This window comes from Chelonia mydas, chromosome 6 (assembly GCF_015237465.2).
Source record: "Chelonia mydas isolate rCheMyd1 chromosome 6, rCheMyd1.pri.v2, whole genome shotgun sequence".
Classification (NCBI taxonomy): domain Eukaryota; kingdom Metazoa; phylum Chordata; order Testudines; family Cheloniidae; genus Chelonia; species Chelonia mydas.
In genome coordinates this window covers 94,734,861-94,754,483 of record NC_051246.2, presented here as the reverse complement: position 1 = coordinate 94,754,483, position 19,623 = coordinate 94,734,861, and the positions used below count along the sequence as shown (strand labels likewise).

General features: G+C 42.3%; 1 protein-coding gene across 36 annotated transcripts in view; it reads right to left on the bottom strand.

The window, feature by feature from the left end:
- NRXN3 (neurexin 3) overlaps positions 1–19,623 on the bottom strand; it is a 1,375,103-nt gene that overhangs the window by 116,499 nt on the left and 1,238,981 nt on the right. The gene's annotated exons all lie outside the window — the stretch shown is intronic.

Below are 19,623 nucleotides of genomic sequence, written 5' to 3'. Positions count from 1 at the left end.
TCCCAGGCCAGAAGGCTCTCCAGGCTGGCCAATTCCTAGGGCAGCTGGCATCTGGGAGTTGGCCACTCTAGGGAACCATCTAGCCTGACAATTGGTATTCTCAGTGCTTCCAGGCTCCTTGCATTTCAACCTGCCAGGGCCAGGACAGATCGGGGGAGTCCAGTCAATCTGGTCAGTTTCATCACTGCTATTTGGTGGTGGTCAGCTCTGAAACTGACAAGAATCATGTCAAATTTCAGGTTGTTGCTGCAAAGGCTTCCAGGGCCCCTGGCTCCAAGACAGGCCATCAAGTGGGCCGCTGAAGGTCCCAGGGAGCACATTTCATTTTGGAAACACCATGTTTGTTTCCTAAGTGAAAAATTGCAGGATTTCAGTTCTGCAAATTTTTTTTGCGTTTTTGGCTTTTTGTCCCTATTTGGGATGTTTTTCCACCCCCAAATTGTCATGGCCCGCTCTAGTAAGGCATTCCTTGGGTTAAGAAAGATCCATGCAATGACAATGCACAATGGCAGAGTGCTTCACATCTGGATAACTCCAAAGTAGCTAAGATCCATCTGTTTTTTAATACTTCTTGCATCTCAGTGACAGACACTGCTGTTGTTTAGGCTAATGTTTAGACACGCCTGTGATGCAGAAATTAATCATCTCTAATACCCAGAAAGATATTGGAATCTGCTGGGACACTAGAAGTCTGAATAGCCTTTCTGGCCCTTCCCTCTTGTTCCATCTAGGGACATTCTATTGCTGAGATGCATTGCTCAAGAGACAAGAGAAAGACAACATTCCAGCCTCAGGGTTCCCTAAATTTTCAGCAAAAATTAGAAAAGCAAAAGGGGAAACTGTCTTGAGAGTGGAGCTGTCATAAGGCGACAGAGCTATCTGGAGTGTTAGCTCTGCATACAATAGGGACAATCCATTCAGTTCCACAGTGTTCTCAAAGGAGAATTTTCAGCTGACTTTGTGCCTAAAATTTGGTTTTTGTAAACTGAAGGTTTTATAGAACCTAAAAGCAAGGGAAATGTTCCCAAGCATTAACAAAAGCAATGAAGACATTAATTTAAACAAATCTTTCCCCTGTATTGTGAAGAGCCCAAATACAAGAGCATTGTGATACTGCATAAGAAGGGGCAAGTGAAATTGACTAGAAACAATTAGTGATGAGTTTGTTTTCATTGCAAATATGAGTGAAATGCAAAAAGTAAACCTGCAGCATTCATAGTGAAAAGCAAACTGGATATATTTAAAAAAAAAAATTGAAAGAGCTACTAGCATGATTTTAACCTGACTGTGAAGCAATACTGCCTTGCAAATGCACTTGGCTACTGACTTCCATGATTCCCTACAGCTCCAGGTCTGGGCCTACACACAACTCTGAGATACTTCAAATTCTGATCTGGGGCACCTGCTCTCCTGATGGACCTCATTCCTGATCTGTAGTACTATCTGCAATTTCTGTTCTAAACCGCTAAGGCAGAGGTAGCCAAATCGTACAAAGAATATGCTCTATGAACAAATGACCACTGAGGATTAGTTTGACATAGTCTTCATACTACCACTGCTACTTTGTACTTAAATAGCATTTTAATTGAGGACCTCAAAGCACTTAGCAATAAAACCTGAAAAGACCCCTATTAGATAGGGAAGTATTATACTAATTTTACAGATGGACAAACTAAAGTACAGAGAGGTTATGGGACTTGCCTGGGGTCACACAGTGGCTCCATTTCAGACTCCCAGTTCGCTGCTCTAACCACTGGACTACAGTTTAGGCTGCACCACTGGACTCTCCACTGTATAAACACTACTCCTTTAAACAAAACTCCAGTGCCCCAGAAAAAGTGAGTCCAGATGTCCTCCTTCTCATCACCACCCCAGTCTGGGACACAGAGAAGGGAGGCTTTACAGCAACTAGCCAATGAACCGTATCTCACTGCAGAGCCCAAATGCTGGGACTGGTCATTGTCATAATGGACAGCTGCTCTTTCTGTGCCTCTAGCCATGGAGAATAACCATCTGAGTTTCCTGCACTGGAATAATTCTCCTTTGGGCAATATTCATGTGCAAGAGATGCACCCAGCTGTTACCAAACAATTGTGGTATCCCTTGTTCACCTCTATCTGTAGCAGATGTCTGCCTGAGCAATGCTAAAATAGATTTCTGTTAGGTTTGCATAAGGTTCTGGAGGTGCATATTGTTAAAGAGAGCCTAGAAAACAGTTCCTGGAAGAAGGGAACCAAATTATTTTTACACAGCTCAGAACAGAACACAACATGTACCGCATGTCATGTGCTCTAGATAACTTTATTGTCTGCAGCAACAACTATCAAGCTGCACGTCTGTTCTCATTTATCTTTTCTGTATTATCAGGCTGGGAGATTGCAACTTCTATGTTACCACATGATCACTTCTGTGAGTTAATGCAGGAACATATGCATGCATAGTTTGGACTGCAACATAGTAATGGGAATGCACAGAAACTAACACAACTGAATTCATCACAAGGTCAAGGGCTAGATCCAGTTCCAGATGGTGCAGAGGTCCTTACCAGCTTGGCTTCCTGCACCCCAGAAGACATTCATCCCAAAGAAGGGCACCTGGTTTTGCTGCAATTGCTCTCTCTTGGGGGTTCTCAGCTGTGGAGAGACCTTTAAATTATAGCTAGGGCTCTCTGAGAAATAATAATAATCATACCTAACTCTTACAGAGCACATTTCTTCCTTATTGCTCAAAGCACTTCACAAAGGAAGGAAGCATCATTATCCCCCTTTTACAGAAGGGAAACTGAGGCATGGGGATGTGACGTGCCTTGGTCAATGTCATATTAGCAGGCCAATAGCAGAGCTAGGTCTCAAGACTAACTGAAGTCCAGTCCAATGCCCTATCCACTGGCCTACACTGCCTGAAAAAGGCTGATATTACTCATTTAGTGCCAAAAAGTTGCTCAGCACTTTAAAAGCAATAAAGATAAAATCAGTCCCTATACCAAAGAGTTGGATCTTTAAAAAGTCAGCTATGGAGAAGACAGGATGTCCAGGGAAATCCACAGCGGGCATCACAGAAGGGAGGTTTTAGGATGGTCAGCCCTGAATCAGTGCATCTCCTGGCCAGTGTAGCTACACATGCTCTCCAGGCAAACATCATCCCCTTTGGGAAACAGGGTGCCCATATGTGCGTGGTAAGAGAGGCCTCTTTAAAGATCTACTCTGCAATAAATTTGTCAAGTCTAATTTGAACAACTAGTGCCACTTCTTGGACCTGTGGAGCACAAACCTGGGAGCCACGTTGCTCATCATAGAGGTGAATCTCTTCCTGTCAGGTTTATCAATTGCTATGCCCATCTGTACCTCTTTGCTTGCATGTATGTGGCAGCTTTTATAAATGTGTTTGCTCTGGAAACCTCTTGTGGTGCTATAGAAGAGGAGACAGAATCAGCAAATGTGTATGGAGAAGATAAAGTTAATTATAAAGAGGTTAGTTTATCAACTATCTAGAAAATACTCCGAAATGTGACTTTAATTGTAAGACTCATTTTCAGGTTTGTCTTTTCATGGTGTCAATATTGTCAACACCCTCATCTTCTCCAAGAGGAAAGTGGAAAATGGAAGAAAAACACTGAAAGACAATGGGGAAAAGGTCAGAAATCCTATTTAGGAATTATCCTAGCAGATGCTTGTCCACAGTACAATCCCAACTCACCATCCTAATCCACTTTCTATAGAAACCAAAGAAATGCACAGCAGGGTGATTTGTGTTTAAAGATCAAAGGGCACTGTCAGATCATGTTAGTGGTAAAAGCAAAGCAAATGAGATCTTAGGTTGTATTGAGACAGGAATAGAAAATAATACAGAAATTGTCATCACAATCATACAAATCAGTGGCACGGTCCAACAGCAAACACTTAGTTCATTCTGGTCACTTCATCTCAAAAAGGTCATAACAGAAAAAATAAAAAAGGTTCAGAAAGAGACATTTTAAAGCGTAAACAGAATAATGGCTTGATTCTCTTCTCGCTCACACTGTTTTTGCTCTGGTATGGAGTTACTCCTGGTTTTCGCTAGTTTGAGTGAAAAGAGAATCAGACCCGAGGACTTTTTGGTTTGGAAAGAAAAGTAAGAGAAGAGTTAATTTAAAATAACGCATGTATAGACAAAGCTATTTATCTCACACAGCAATAAAAGAGTAAGTGGGCACTCAAAATTAAAAAATCAGGCAACATATGTTAAGCAAATAAATATCAATATTTTATAACTTGTGGAATTTACGGCCACAGGATATTACTGAGGCCAACAGAACAATGAACTTTCCAGAAGGATTCACTATTTACATGAACAGCACCTGCAGTGACCTGAGCTACATTAATATTAAAAGGACTATCAATCTTCATGCCCCTTAAGCTGACTGCCAGCTATGGGGTCAGGAAGAAATCCAGCATACATACACAAAAGCCATCATTAGGTGGTTTGTGGGGGTTACCCCTTCCTCTGAAACATCCCAGATGCTCTGATGCCTGCGGTACTTGTTAGGATATAGATATTCAGGCCTGTCTATACAGGCCTATACTCTAAGAATTTAGGTGTATTCTTATCACTTAGCTAGTTATAGAGAAAGAATAAAAGAAAGAATCAAAATCACTGTCTGCTGGTGTAAGGTCCTTCTCTTACTGTGACAGTCTGAGGCCCTGTGCTTAGGCTAAGATCTTTGGCTAAGCAGCAGAGGCAGCCATAAGCTGGGAAGTGAGCGGTCACATCCTCACATTCCAAACTAGTCACATTGAAAGAAGTTGCTATTGGGCTGTTAGGAATACAATCCTGTCCTGATAATGCCGATCACCTCCAGAGAAAGGGAAAAGCCTAGAAGATGTAAAAGGAAGTTTAATTTGATAGTTTCTGTTCAGTAAGAACTCACTTATCAATAGACACAGCTGGGAAACCCTTATGTCTTTATAGATGTAGTTGTGAAATCCTCACTTCTGTATTGTTTAGTGATTATGGTTCCCACTCTGCTATTGTTTATTTGCATGGTCTCTGTCTGATTGGTTAAGGTATGGCTAAGCAGAACTCAAGTTTTACTATATAGTCTGCAGTCAATCAGGAAGTGGGGGGGGAATGGGGGTGGGGAAATTGGAATCATGTTTTGCTAAGGGGGGAAATGGGAACAGGGACACAGGTAAGGCTCTGTGGTGTCAGAGCTGGGAAGGGGGACACTAAGGAAGGAAACTGGAATCATGCTTGCTGGAAGTTCACCCCAATAAACATCGAATTGTTTGCACCTTTGGACTTTGGGTATTGGTGCTCTCTGTTCATGCGAGAAGCACCAGGGAAGTGAGCGGGTGAAGGAATAAGCCCCCTAACAGTACTCTCTGCTAAACCTGTCCATGAGCTCAGGAATAGTTCTGCTATGGAAGTTCATCATCTTTCTACACACAAGCTGCACCTTCCTCCCTTCTGCGTTCTGCAGGTCAACTGGAAATAGAAATGCCAAACACTGACAGAGAAGGGACTTGCTGCTAGCTGGCTAGGATCACAAGGCCAATAGACAGTTTATAAGGGTCTAAGAGGCAGATCTGTTTCAGTATCTTATATCTGTGGACAACGTGGAGAAGGAGAGGGACAGTAGGATGGAGAGAGAACGATAAGAGACATAATGGCTATAAAGGAAAAATTATGAAAGCTGAGACAGAAAAAGGGTGAAGCAGCGATCTGGCAGTCTAACAATGTTCATGTGAATTCTTTTGGAGAGACAGTCGCCACTGACGGCAAGTCATAAACATTAATGGCAGAACAGCTTCAGCTGGCACAGCAGAGGTCATTCACAAGTACATCGCATCGCAGAGAGCCTTTTTTAATTTAAAAGAAAAAAGAATCCAGTGCTTGACATGAATGGTTTTTCTTTGATTTGTTTTTAAGGTCTGTAGATAAAGACAACACAGTAAAAACTGAAAAGCACATCTGAGCTCATCTTTGTCCAGCAGCTTGGAACATCGCAGTGAGGGGCTGAACGTCAGTCTGAGGAGCACAGAGGTGTGGGGCTCTAGGTGTAGTTTAACAATTAACTCTGTGCTCCTGGCCAGTGAGATAATTAGGGCCCACTTTATTAAAAATGTCACCACTTAGGATTAGTGGGTTTTCAGCCTGGTAAGGGAAGAATGGTGAACAAATCTCTCCCATGGGATACTGGTACAAGGGTCAAACCCCCAGCTTTGTCGCTGCGGAGTCAGAGCCTAGGAATGTTTTAATGAAAGGATTCAATGGCTAATGAAAACCCTTTGCAGTTCAAATAGGACTTCAAAGCAGAGGTGCTGTCACAGAGGGAGCAGCAGTACTGGAAATAAACTATTAGGTGAACATACCTGGGAAAAGGACGTCCTATGGAAGCAGGTGCTCTCTCCGACTGAAAGCTTAGCTAGTTTCCCGATGTCCGGGAAACAAACTACGCAGTGAAATGCTATCACCACAGACAAAAACTGTTAACGGTCAGTAAAGCACACTTCTACAGAATATGATGACGAAATGTAGATTAGGGCACCTGTCTGGAGTTAATGCTGCTGTGCTTCAGAAGGGGTCATGTTTGAAAAGCAACAGAAACCTGAGGCCCTGCCTATTGCAATCATTAATGAGTCCACAATACTTTTTGTCTTATGAGGGAAGAGATTAGTCTTGGTATCCTGGTGAAGTTCCAGTTTGGTTAATTACATTTTCCCTCTCCCAACTTTCTCTTGTGCTTCAACTCAGTATAGTAAATTCCTTCATTTCCTGATCTAAACCACTGGTGGTACTGCTGAACAATGATCAACAGCCACCGTGTTCTGCCCTGAAAGTGACGTCATTTCAGTGATGAACAAAATGATCCTTGTGCATAGTTTTTATGTTTGTAAATAGATTTGGAAACTTTTGGGGTGAAAGTAATTAACATCCGCTATTAATGATTACTATTATTATGCAAATGTAGTCCTCTGAAATGTGCTAGAGACTGAAGTCCTCCGTTATCCAAGACCAGCTACAGCATAGACCATGACCAAAACCATCATAATTTAGGGCCCATGGAGACATCAGTTTCTTTACATAGGTGGTGGATTTGTGGCTCCTGGTCAATGAGATGAGGAAACTAAATAAACTCCATCCAATTAGTGGACATAAAAATAGGGCAGCCCCATTTCCCATGTTATTGGTGGAAGTCACAGCACTGCCCACTGGGACTCTGTTAAATGGATCAGTTTGGGCAGCCTCCCGCCCCTTCTGGGTATTATGTGGAAAGGATCAACAGAACTGTGAGCTTCCCCAAGTCAGACACAAGACGGAAAGCAGACTTTGCATCTTGCACTGAGAGATTCAGCTCTGCTAGGCTGTTTGGTGAAGGCAGGTCAATCAAGTTCTAATTGGCTCTAATTGGTACTCCCACAAGCTGTAATATTCTCTACCAGCAGCTTCGTGCCACTCAGAATGGCAATTTGTTTCCCTCCTTCAAAGACAGCAAAGGAATTCCTTGTCTGATCGTCACAAGCCAAAGCCCCACTGCTCAATGTAAGCAAGGCAAACACATCAGCACACAGAGGAAGTGGCATCTAGAGAGATTTGAACTAGAGAGATGAATGATCATTGCAAATGGCAATTAGTAAAACATAGTTTCACTGCACAGCAAGTGTATGTGTTGGTAGGTAAGTATACCAGGATATAGACATTCATTTTGTTCAGAATCTCTCCAAACATATGATTTGCGAACAGTGATCTATTGCTCATCACTCACACAACCATGATCTCCTTTCCAATTATTTTTATTGTTGCTACAGCCCATTATTTGAGTTTTCAAAAGGAGTGTTCCTTTTCAAACAGTACTTCATCTTTTCTTTATCAACATTTCTTTAGAACTGGTAAAAATTTTGCTGAACAAGTTTTTTGATCCAAAAATGGTCTTTTAAAAATAATTTTAAAAAGTCAAGGCTCTTGAAATATTCAATTTTCATGTAATTTTCAATTATATTTTTATCAGAATAGGATCAATTGGAATCCATAGCAACATATTTTTTAATTGAAAACTATGTTTTCTCATTGAAACCTGAGTTTTCAGTCAATGAAAAATTCAGAAATGATTTCATAAAAATGTCCGTAAAAGTTTCACTGAAAAATTCCCAAAACAGGAGATGGGGTCACTTTGAACTCTGCAAAATGGAAACACGCTTGAATGTTTTTGTGCAATTTTTCCCCATTTTCAACCAGCTATATATGCATCTAGCCCTTTCCTTTAATCTTGCTCATGTTCAATCATAAAGAACATTACCCCTACCCTGAAATGGGGCTGAAGTTAGGGGATGGGTTGTGGCCAAGACATGGAACTCAACATGTTGAACGTAATAGGAGTTTAGATCTGGATCCATATCTGAACTTTATTGAAGTCAATGGGATTAGTCAGCAAGTAAAATCTACTGATGTGAGCAAAAGTTTGCTGGGCCAGCGGGTTCTCTGGTCTTACAGCTCAGCCTTTCACTAATAAGTCTGTGTCTGGTTTCCAGGCAGAATATGAAAGCATTGTGTGTTAACAGTTCCCTGTCTCTTCCGTGGACTTCTGTCTGAATTTGCCCACCCTAACAGAGGCAAGGGTTCCCAAGCTGGAAAGCTTGGAGATGCTACAGTGAGGGGTGCAACCGACAGATGCAGTAAGTTCAGTTCTGCAGGTGCAGCCTCACTGTCACTTTGTATAATTGTAATCACTCCCCCTGACTTCTCTGTAGTGCCCCTTTGGAAGACATGAAATAAGACACTGTTTAACCACAGTCATCTTTCATCGCCACCATAGAAGATGTCTCTCTCAAATCTGAAAAGAACAGCAAAGCTGGATAAAAACAGTTTACAACCAGAGAAGATGGAAAACTCAGTTTTTAAAAAAATGACCTTCAGCTACTGCAGTGTTTAAATGGGATTTGAATGGGAGAAAAGTGCTCAGTAAATTCAAAGCGACCAAGCTTGACAGAGGCAGAGAGACAGCTGGTCTGTTCCTTTACTTCCCTCTGCCTTTAAAATGATCCTTGGTGTTGTAAACTGTTATTTACATCCTCTAGTCTATTTCATTTGTGAGTTGCTTATGGAAGGAGATGATATTGCCCTGCTTTCACTTGCCCCCCTTGCTCCCTGACAAAAGCTCTGAATTACCTTCCTAATCCTCCTGGCAGCCTTTGATGCCTGGAATTCATCATTGCAAGAATGGGCTTCAGGAAATAAATCCCTACCAGCAAAGCCTGCTGAGCCCCACCAATTGAGAGGAAGGGCACTGAGAACCTGATCCAAAGACACTGGTCATGCTACTGGATCTCGTACATGAACCATCATACACATAATTGCATAGTTAATGCGTAATAACAAAGCTTATTTCAGGATAAAGACGTGGCCACTCCCTTGCAAGCAATAGGAATTACTGCACAGTCACTCCTCCTGTTAATACAATGTCTCCCGAGTCCAGGGCAATCAAGTCAGCTTCTGGCTGTGTGATCTCTTTTATTTATCCCTATTCAGATTCTTCTCCTCCCCCGCCCCATTGTCCTCTCACAACATGCATGCAAATGGAGCTAAAGACATTTCCTTTCATCTGAGAGGGCACAACAAGCAGTTGCATCAATATTGGGGGCTGGCATCATTCTGAGATGCCGTTAAAAGGCACAGGACATTTCTTAGCAGCTGCCTTTCACAGAAGACTTTTTTTTAAAAAAATTTCTGTTAAAACTGGGCACCCATAAGGATTTATGTGGGTCGAGCAGGTCACATCATCTGAGCTGCCCAGAAGCCACTATAGTTCACTTACTCTCTGAATTCCCTTCACTCAAGTTTCCTATATGTCACCAAAGGATAAGAATAGGGCAGCCACGTTTTGGGGCTGGGGAGGGAGGCGGGAGTAGGCTAGGGACTCTAGGATATGGTTACTTTGATGCGGGTCTGCACACTGCAGTGTGGACACCAGAGCCCTAGGTTTCAGCACAAGTTAGAAAAATCTTAACCCCGGGTTAAAACACAATGTAGGTGCTCAAGCCCAGGGTACCCTAACACAAGTCAGCTGACTCAAGTCCCACTAACTCTGGGCTTACATTGTAGTGTAGACATCCCCTTAGAGGTGCACAGGGGTGGTGTTTAGTTCTTCCAGATTTCTGGGTGGGTGCTTGAGCTGGTTCTGTTTTGTTTTGTTAAGAGAAACCCCTAGATATTGAACCCGACCCTTGTTACTGCTCAAACCACCTGGCAGAAGGGTTACAAGTCATCTATGAAGTCTAAGGGGAAAGCAGGTGGCTAAGCACCTCATAAGCATGGTGAGAATCACATGTAAATCTAAGTCATTCCACACATGCCCATTCTCTGGCCATATCCCACCCGTCTTTAAACCTGATCTCTTGAAAGTACAGGAGTAGGAACCCTAGGGGGTTGAGACTCACTCCCACTAAATGCAGAGGAGATGCCTTGTGCTTCTCTGACTTGTATCCACATATAGCCTCCATTCACATTGGCCAAGACACACACGTTAAGCTCTCTGTTGAGCATAGCACAAGGCTTGTGGGATCAAAGCCAGAAACTACAGAGAGCAGCAGTTGGAGGGCTCACAGTGACACTATACAAGAATTTAGGGCAGGAAGTGAAGGAGAATGCAGTATTCAGCTGAAAATGCAGTGGTATTTTCAAAGCACTGCACAAAATACCGCCTACAACCTTGCCTGTGAGACCGGTCAGCGACACTATCCCTGTTTTACAGACAAGGATACCGAGATACAAAGCAGGGTAGAGACTTGCCCATGGTCCTACAGTGAGAGAGCTGGGATTAAAATTCAGAAACCCATATTCAGTCCAGTAGACCACACAGCTTCTCTCTCTAAACCTCCAAAAACCTGAGCCATGGTAGCTCGCCTCCTGCAACTTTGCTGCTTTCCATCTTTGCCCTTGACTGTCCCATCAATCTTCTCGCCATCAAATCCACTCTCACCTGTCAACACCCCCTGCTCATCCAATAGATTAAGCTCTTCCAAGAGGAGGAAAAATATATTAAAGGAATAATAATAATAATGCTGATAACAATAAAGAGTCTCAGAAATATATATTTCCTGCTCCTTCCTCCCTCCCTCCCTGTCTCCCCTTATTCGACAGTCACCCAGTGATAGCAGCATTAATCATTAGGGCAGCAGCTGGGAGATAAAGACCAATCAGAATTTTCCTGTGCATTATGGTGTGTGTATGCACGTGTTTGGGTAGGAGAGGGGAGACAGCAGCAGAATAATCTGTCATTTTATATATCTATACTGCGGGAGTCGATCAGGACTGGTTTCCCATTGTTATTGCGGATTAAAATCACTCCTGTCCTTCTGCTCACCTAGGAGGTCACCTTTCATAAAAGGGGATAAATATTATGACAAGTTAAATCTTACCTAGTTTGTATTTATTTATATATGTTCTCAATCTGCCGTATGGGTAGGAGGTCTCACGTACGTGGGAAGGGAGAGACAGATAGCACCATGGTTTTTTTCCTCTCTGCCAGGACTGGTTGCCAGAAGCTTCAAGGATGTCATCCCCACTGTCATAAGGTCTGCTGGTTGTATTGGAACTGAGCTGCCTGGGGATCCTGCAGGGGCTTGGATGACCCTAGGGGAGGTGTCTGTCAGCACAGGCAAGCCTGATTCAGTCATAGCTGAAGCAGAAGGAGCTGTGGGGCCTCAGCCCTCCCCACTGAAAACAGGTCTTGTATTTTGATGAGTCTGGGCCAGATTGGATAAAAGCGTTTCTCTTCTCAGATCTGGAGCATGATGGCAGGAGCTTTTGCTCCAGATCCGAGTGTTATGGTCCCTCAGCTATACCTCTTCCAAAGCAGGGGGCTGGGCGTAAGACTTTGAGTAGAAGGGTTGCAAAACAGTGCAGGTAAAGAATCTCCCGCACCTGCAGTCTCTCCAAAACACAGCTGCTAAAAGCACCTTCCTCCTACCATGCCCGGCCATGTCACACCTCATCTCTCAGGCTTTCTACTCACTCACTCTCTCTTCCCACATGAAATGCGGCCCCCCATTTGCAGATACAAGACCCTTTGGGGTCTCATCTTTGCCTGCTTCTCAGCACTCCTTCTCCCATCTTGCTCTCTGCACTCCACTCAATAATACGAGTGCTCCCATCTTTGCCTTATTCTACCCTCCACTTCATGATTTCACCTATGCTGCCAGCATGTCTGGAGGTGGCCCTTGCTTTGCCCACAAAGTACTTCGTCTCTCTCCAAAGCAACTTCTTCAGGCAATTCTATTCAAATCTGAAAGACAGCAACACTTGCCACACAGCACCCTTTAGCCCCAGTATTGGGCACTGCAGGCAGCACTGACACAGATGGAAGATCGCCCCCTGCCAGTTACTTTAAAGGTGAACACCTGCCAGACCAGACTGAGAGAAGATGCATTTCACTTGCTCCAAAAAAGTGACCTGAACACTGAAGGGAAACATTCACATCCTGCACAGTACCTGGATGGTTGGAATCCATGGCCTGACCCTTTGGGCTCTACTTTTCCATGGAAATGGTGTCAAAACAAATACATATTTTGTGGGGAGGGGGATACAAATCATTCATGATCCCCTATGAACAGCATCCCATGTATAGTATCCCACCTACTTGTAGAATATGCTAATGAGAAGAGAAAGGGTTGGTTGTAAACAGGTCTGTGTGTCAGGTCTCATCAAGCCACTTTCACTGATCACTAACAGCAACAAGAGCTTACTGCGGCAGCTGTGGCTCACAACTCAGTGACATCTCATCTCACAGATGAAAAAGAAACTGGTGGGAACCTTTATGTTTGTGTTAACTAACCGCACCATTTCTCTAAAGAAACCCCAAGGCATTAATTAAATGGTTTCAGAAAGTGGGGTTGTCATAACAGCTTGGATAGGTTTCTAATTTCCATGCCATCATCCCAATGTGAGCCGAGAATAGTAAGAGACATATTTCCACCTCTCAGCCAGTCTTTAACAAAACAAAATAGAAATATCTGCCCTGTACGTCTGCAGCTCCCAGCCATTTCCCTGTGGTGTATAAATACCAAAGAGAGCACGCGTGCGTTAAGAAAAATGTGAGCCAATCCTCTGACTATATCTGAGCTGTAATCATCAATTCTACTTTATTTATTTCTAAGCAGACATTTACTCCAAATTATCTTTTGTTGTATCCTGTCATTGTACAGCTGTCTTGGAAAAACAAAACTTTATTTCTATTCATTTAGCATGGCCAGTAATGAAATCTGTGCCAGTTTACAATATTTAGCTATCATATCTATTTACATACAAGCCAAATTTTGAAAGTAGTCTCCCAAGTTGCACCCACATGGTTTACAAGTGCTCCTGTCTGCAAGTGCAAATACCAGATGCCTTTGAGTGCACAAATATAGAAATTCAGGCCCACATAAGGGTGCACACTGACTGGAATTTAGGATGTTTCTTGGGTAATTTGACCCTGCATATCTACGGTACCTACAGATTTATCTTTTGACAGTAGATCTATTGCATCCACACAAAGTATCTGTTTATTAGAACTGGTCAGAAAATAGAGGTGGCAGTGGTGAGAGATTTCCACTGAAAATGTTGATTTAAAAAAAAATAAAAAAATTGTGGCCCAAAACTGAAAAATTCCCAGCTAAAAAAGTTTCAAAAAATGAAAAATGTAGATAGTTCATGTTTTCATACACCGCACCAAATTGTGCCCTCAATTACACATTCCAGGGGTGTCACTGAGAACAGAATTTAGTAGCCAAAGTAAAGCTCAAGCGCTGTTGCCAGTCCCAATGTCTGCTCAGATCTGCCCCTTTATGAGAGTTGGAGATGTTCATGTCTGGCCCCTGTAGCTGGAAGTGCTCAGGCCCTTGACTCAATATTTGATCGACGAAGTTCTGAAGAAAATATAGATTCCAACAAAACTCACAGATGCTAAGTGAGCGAAGAGAGTCAGCACTCGCACCTTTAAGTGCCGCCACCTGAATGCACACTATCCAAAGACTGAGCGTGAGCTATTTACTGAGAAACATTGCACAGCAATTTGTGAGATCCACGCTATGCTCTGACCATTCACTCAGTAATTCCACTGGAATCATGATACTCCATGGACTCCACTCATAGCAGACACTGATCATTCCAGTAAGTGCTCAGTAACAAACTTTAGATAGGGTAGGTAGGTAGGAAGACAGACAGAACTGGTTGCCATATGCAACCCATTTCTGTGTTAGTGCTATGGCTCCTCGTACAGACAGAGCCTGGATTCAGTTTCTCTAGGATCAGGTCTGGTCAGTAGTTGGATGGTGGACCTCCAAATTTAACCCAGAAAATAGTAATGGTTCAATAAGTAGCAATTTGTTTGCATATTCACCCCATACGTCACCATGCCATAATAAGTGCTGCACTCCTGAAAGTGCCATCTTTTAGAGCAGATGTCAGAATGAGATCCTGACCTCTTAAAAAAAATCTGATGGCACTTTAGGAATGTTAATCTGAATGTTCTCGCCATAACATGGAAAATTATATTCTACCTCTCTCAATTCACTACTCAGTCCAAACTGGGAAGTGTTTTTATTCATTTTCTGTCCTAAGCATTATTGCGTATCATTGCTGTTTACTATTAGCAGCTGCCACATTCCACCCCAGAGCTGGTGCCATTCAGTGGTGCATGAAGCTATTCCTGTACTAGGTATCTGGTTATCGTTTGGTATTATTATATTAGTCGCTTATTAATCCATACAGAAAAGTGGCTTGCATGGAAACTTTCTGATTATCCGCTCCTAACTGCTGCCTTCCTTCTCTGCCCCAAACCCCTCAGCATCTGGCCTAGTTGGAGCAGTTATCAGCTAGAGTGAGTAAACAAGGTTTGGTGGGCTGCCCTGCAGCCATGCAATAAGTCTATCCCTTTACTCCAGGAGGACATAGGAGAGAAAGGGAAGATTCCATCACTGAAAAAGGACAAATTTCGGAAGCTTTAGTCTTTTTGCATTGAAAAAAAAAGTCGAGGAAAGAGAAGGAAAGCAGGGATAAAAACAAGCTGCCTAATTTCCTGCAGTACAAATAGGCCAGTGAAGTCAGTCTTTAAAGTGCAGCCCCACCAAGCTCTTTATTCATTAGAGACTCATAACAAGCGAAGAGGAAATTAGAGGCCAATTTCCTTCCCCCAAAATTATTATCTAAGAGAGCAAAAGAAAGTAGTACCTGTGCTAAAGCAAAAAGGAGACAAATGTATTTTTCCCGGCTGACAGTTGAAGTCTAATTAGACTGACAAATCTTCTGTGCTTTTCTCTTTTGCGAGCTGTATGAGGCAAGATTCAGCCCCAGAGCCACACATTATGGAAGGACGCTAATCAAGATTAAAGGAGCACTGAACCTAAAGAAAATGTTCCTAAGAGGCTGTGTAGACTAGTGGTTAGAGTAAAAGACTATGCTCCAGAGAGGCCCTTTGCTGAGCCAGTGCAGATGGATTCTTGACATGTATAATGGACAGTCTTCCTCCCCCTGCTTTGCATTGTTTATATAGAACTTTCTGCAAGCACCTTCCAGTATTATATGTTATTTGTTGGCATTCTCTGGCACTCAGCACCATTCCTGAAAGCTCACACAAACAATTAATTTAGTCTCCCAGCTACTCCTGTGAGGCAGGAGAGTCTCGTTATTCTCATTTTAAAAATAGGGAAACCGAGACACAGAGACTTGCACCGGTCATACAGTATGTCTGCAGCAGAGCACAGACTTCTTGATTCCTTGTATATAATATGCCTTAATAACAAGGCAATACTTTCTCCTTATTACGAATGATGTAATCTTTACTCACATACGTATTTTTTTCTTACTATCTGTATCCATGGAACTACACCTGAGGCAGGGTTGAGACAGACCAATCTAGGTGATACCATTTTTCTCCTTACACTTAGATCTAAATGGTCACTAAACACACTGTGTTTATTGGTCCTGGGTAAGTGTTCCATGGAGTCCAGTCCTGAGATCCTTACCCAGTACCTGACTTCAAAAGGACTTTTGCCTGAGTAAGGACTTTAGGGCTGGTCTTACTAGTGATTCTAGACCTGTCCTGGATGGAACACACAGACCAGGGTCACATAGTGAAGGTCTTCTCCGATGTTGTTTGAAGTGGCAACTCACTCAATAAGCCCCAAGCTGGTAAATATCAGTTTATAGTAGCCAGGTTGGCAGCAAAAGCCAGGAAAATGAAGGCCACCTCTAGCTAAGCACATTTTCAGACAGAATAGGAATCTCTCAAATCCACAGAGTTCTTTCAAGTAAACTCCAGCCCTTTCCAAAATTAGGTAGGGAGGTCGGTGGGGTTCAAAGACTTCAACACTAGAAACAAGACTTCTAATTAAGAACATATCTTCTAGAAATAATGTGCCTCCTGACATGAGACAATGTCATGACACTCTCATAAAAATAGTCTGCACTCCAAGCGACTCACCTTAAGCAAGAGACAGCTGCTTGCCTCTCTGCCCTTTGTGGTAGCGCAGGGAAGCGGCACTCCCAGAGAGGATATTATTAATATAGGAGGGCCTAGTGTGTCAGGGCCCTGCGGTCTGCAAGTGTAATTTAATATAACACACGTCACTTCTGAACAGACCTGTGCTTGAACGCAGTGCAAAACCTGTGTGTGAAAAGGTCAAAACAGCATTTGGACTCAGGGTCGCCAGACACAGCTTAGTTATCTGGATAGAAAAATCCTGTATTAACTGCTTTGAAACAAATAAAGAAACAAAACTCCTTTCCCCAGCTCTGGTTTTCAATTAGCAGGAAAGGACAATTCTGGGAGGTGAAATGTATCTTCCTTCAAGGCTCCACTGTAACGGACAAGGGTCATTGCCATTTCTTAGTAGCATTAAGTGTAGACTCGCCAATGCATTCTGGGCACACATCTCAACTGTTCCTCACTACAGACCCGCACTGTCCTCTCTATCCCACACTCATCTCACATCCACTGACATAAATTATTGACACCAAAATGCTTAATCATAAAGGTGAAGTTATAGACATCACTGATGCTAAAAGAAATCTTTCACACATGATGCTTCCAGTAACATGATTTTCCCATGTCAATCATGTTGGCTAGTGATTCCACATTGTATCCCATGCCTGGCCCTTTACAGATTGAGAAGTGTGACTGTGGGTCTCTCTCTCTCTCTGTAGTTTTAAAGATCTTTCCAGATTTCCTAGGCCCTTTAGATGAACCACACATGAAAACGCTTGTAGTCGTACTCTAAGTAATTGAGCAAAGGGACATCTAGGTGTGGCATTAGGAGTAGATGATATCTTAGCAACTGTCAAGCCCCTATATACTACATGGCAAGTTGGACTTAAATACTGCCACAGGTTCCTTTGATTTGGCAGTGTTCTATGTTAGACTGGAAATTCTGCAGCAGCTTCATATACATTGTGAAATGAAGGTTTTTCAATTACTTAAATAGGAAGATGAATACTACGATCAGGACAGAAGCCCCATACCTAATAGCAAGTGTAGCAGCTTTGTAGCTATCTTAGTTTTTATACTGGGCTTGTCAATGTAGTAACTCAGTGCTAATGTGTTCTCTCAGGTGGCTCTATCTTACCCTAGTTGAAGAATGAATTTGCTTTATTAGATCTTTTCCATCTCTTATCTCTGTGGTTGTTAGTGGTGCTGCCAAATTCGCCAGCACTAATGATGAGACTTGTGAGTCATAATTACCACAAGACATCTGAAAACCACAGCTGGAGCTGCTGAAAACTACAGCTGGAGATGCGGCCCAAGTAGAAGAGGACTATTTCTCCCCACCCTCACCACACAAATAACACAACTTAAGCTGACAGAACCAAACAACTCTGCCCGAAGTGGGGAAAAGGAGAGCCATCTCGTGCCATGATAGCAATAAACTGGCCTGCTCCTGAATGTAATGGAAGTACATATTGACTTTTATCTTCCTTTCAGTGGGTTGAGTGAAGTGTCAAGAGTTATTGCTTTAATAACAGCAGAGATGAGGCCATTTGTTGTGGTACGTGTGTATCCAGGAAATCACTGCTTTAACCATCTTTTAGAGGCATTTCCACACTTTATTAAATCTCCTTGATGCCTTTTCAGCACACAGTGGTCTCAACTGGCCTAGTGAACTGTGGTGTAGATTAGGCAGGCAGCTTTCTGGGATATTTCTCCTTCAAGTGGGGTAGGATCGTTTCCATCTCTGCTCAACTCACATAAAGTCCAATTCTGACCTCAGTTATGCTGATGTAAATCTGTATAATTCCACTGAGGTCCATAAATGATGGCAGATCTCCACTGGAGCACAGTAACTGAGTGCAGACGTTACTCTCCTGGACATGAAATCATACAGAGCCTTCCTTTAAAATTAGAGCTAGACACAGAGAAGAGAGAGTCCTAATTCCTTCACAATTTACAACAAACATCAACTAGACTCGGGATAATTTCCCCTCATGTAGTTGAGACTTTATATTTCATGCACCAGTGTTTGAGGCTAATAACTCAATTAATCCACCAACCTGCTGCTGCCTGGATTTCTAGAATGCCAAGGGGGCCAGTACAGTGTTAAGCCTGAGCTTGGGTTTAATCACTTTCAACTGAATAGGAGTAAATGCCACTGCAAAGATAATACTTCCAGCATAGCTAAGTAGAGGATTTTCATGTTTTCTCATCATACATGACCAAGATTAGATGAAAAATTAAGAGAATGAAAATATAGACGAAAGAATAACCAGTCATTGATTAAACCTTCTGAATCAGTTAGAGAAAGCAGGGGATATTATATCACCAGTTCTGACAGCCCTGGATTTCATTAAACCTGCATTTCCCAAAACCCACCAACATTAATGCCCAAGGAAAGCTGTCTCAAAGAAGCAGGTGTAATCAGTGTAGGATATTATCTATTTGGACAATAACACACCTACCCCACTCCTTTCGCTAATCAAACACTCTTGTTAAAATCACGGGCCAGATTCTTAGCCAATGTAAATTGGTGTTGCACAGCTGAAGTCAATGGAAATATGTTATTTTCATCTGCTGTGGGTCTGGCCCCATATATAGTATAAAGCTAAATTCCCTTACCTGTGTTATTAACATCATCATAGATTACTGAAAGAATTCATAAAAATCTAATTCACTTTTCAACATCAGTGTTGGTTGTTTACATTTTACCCTTTACTCAGTGTAGAGTCAGACCATGAGCAAACAAGACTGTTCATCAGTTTCTAATCCATTCCACACTCAGGCTCTGACACAAGAACAAAATTGCTGCAATTTTTTGGGTTACAAACACTACATCAGGACAGTTAAATCTGAACAAAAAACAGTTTCCAGTGGATTTTTTTAAACTCAAATTTTATGAGAAAGGATTCTGTTGGTCACGGAGTTTAGAAAAGCTTGTTTTTACAACACCTAAATTTTGAAGGAAATTGATCTGACAGTGCCCCTTTCACATTATCTAATAGAATGCTGTAAGATTAGCATGAATGTCTCGCTCTGAATGCTATACTCATTTGCTTTTTTCCACATTAAGAACTTCACCACTGCAGCAATACCTATGGCAATAATAATAAACAATAATCTATCCACATCCCATTAGGCTTTTGAAATTCCTTTAAGTGTAATTTTTTTCCCCACACATCAAC